Source organism: Saccopteryx leptura, chromosome 3, assembly GCF_036850995.1.
Source record: "Saccopteryx leptura isolate mSacLep1 chromosome 3, mSacLep1_pri_phased_curated, whole genome shotgun sequence".
Lineage (NCBI taxonomy): Eukaryota > Metazoa > Chordata > Mammalia > Chiroptera > Emballonuridae > Saccopteryx > Saccopteryx leptura.
This window is the reverse complement of record NC_089505.1, coordinates 33,922,972-33,924,653: the sequence shown is the minus strand read 5'-3', so window position 1 is coordinate 33,924,653 and position 1,682 is coordinate 33,922,972. Positions and strand designations below refer to the sequence as shown.

The window sequence follows — 1,682 nt, the reverse complement described above, 5'->3', positions numbered from 1 at the left end:
CTATTATAAACTATTACCAAGATAAGTAAATATATGAGTAACAGGACATATATTATAATATATGATATTTATATATATATATCTATCTCATAATCAGACTTAAAGTTTATGAACTGTCATATTATGCATTCAGGAAAATAATCATAATAAAAAATAAAGACAGAAAGAAATTCTAATTCTAGCAAGAAAATTGGCATAGGAATGTAAAGGTCTACTGTACAAATTAATGGTTCTGGATGTTTGCTGTTCATCAATTCTCAGAGACATAAAAATGATTTAGTTCAATGTTGGCAGGGCTGCAAAAAAACGAGTAAAAGCCTTTACGGCTGATGGTAACGTAAACGTGTGTCATTTTCTAAAGAGTAAGATGGCAATATGTAACAAGATCTTAAAAATATATTTTTATCATTTGACAAAAGAACGGTACTTCTTTCTTTTTTTCCTGGATCTCTCATTATTGATGTCTCTGTGTCATAGTCCAGCAGTGTAAGCCTAAATAAAGCAGCTGACATATCAATGGGAAGATGATATTCTAGACATGAGCTTACTCAAAGCCCCAATCATGTCCTTGCTCCTCCGACTGTAAATAAAATCATAGGGGTAACAACTGTATGTCACTGATATTATTGCACTATTCCTGGAGGAGTAGCTGTGGCAATAAGATATCCCCCAATACCTGTCCTGTAGAACAAGGCAACAACTATTAAGTGTGACCCACAGGTGGAAAATGCCTTACACTTGCCACCAGCTGATGGGATTTTCAGGATGGAGTATGCAATTTGAGTATATGAAAAAATTATCCCAGAGAGAGGAACCATACCCAACAGGCTGGTCACTAAATACAAAAAGATGTTATTGTTGAAGATATCACCACAGGCTAGTTTGAGAATCTGAGCTAATTCACAGAAAAAGTAGGGAATTTTTAGGTCTGTGCAGAAGGGCAGCCACAGTGCCATCAAAGTGTGGAAGGGGGCATCCAGAATGCTAGTAAGGAACGGCCGCAGAACCAGCGGCCCACAGAGCTTGGGGTTCATGAAGACATTGTACCTCAGGGGTGACAGATGGTCACAAATTGATCATAGGCCATTATTATCAGAATTCCATTTTCCAATGCAGTAAATGTCAGGACAAAGCAGACCTGGGTGAGGCAGCCTGGGTAACGGAGCATTTACTTTGTGTCTGGAGGTTCACCAGCATCTTTGGGTTGGTCGTGGTGGTGAGGCAGATGTCAGCAAAAGACAGGATGAAGAGGAAGAAGCACGTGGGCATGTAGAGAAGAGAGTCATAGATAATGGCTAGGATGATGAGCAGTTACCAAGCACAGTGACCAGGTACGTGGACAGAACCACGCGGAAAAGGAGGCTATAGTTCTGGATTGTCTGACAGTCCTGGAGAAGGAATTCTGCAATATCAGAGAGATTTCCTGACTTCACGTTATTGATGGTCCAAAATGCACAGTTCAGAGAGATAAGCATTGGGCCAGGCTGATGTTCAGGGTGCTTTCTGTCTGGGGGTACTTCTAATTATATAGCTTTCTTCTATGTTTATTCTTTCATTCCTTCCTTTCTTTCTTTTTTTTTGTTTGTTCATTGACCAACAATGTTTGAGTAGTCAATTATAAGCCAAGCAATATAACTACTGTGTGTATAAAAAAATAACCTTGATACAATTCTTTCTCTTCA

At 38.8% G+C, this 1,682-nt stretch overlaps 1 pseudogene; it reads right to left on the bottom strand.

Moving 5' to 3' along the window:
* Window positions 1-513: 513 nt before the first annotated feature.
* LOC136398144 (olfactory receptor 7G3-like) lies at window positions 514-1,475 on the bottom strand (annotated as a pseudogene).
* Between the last annotated feature and the right edge of the window lie 207 nt (window positions 1,476-1,682).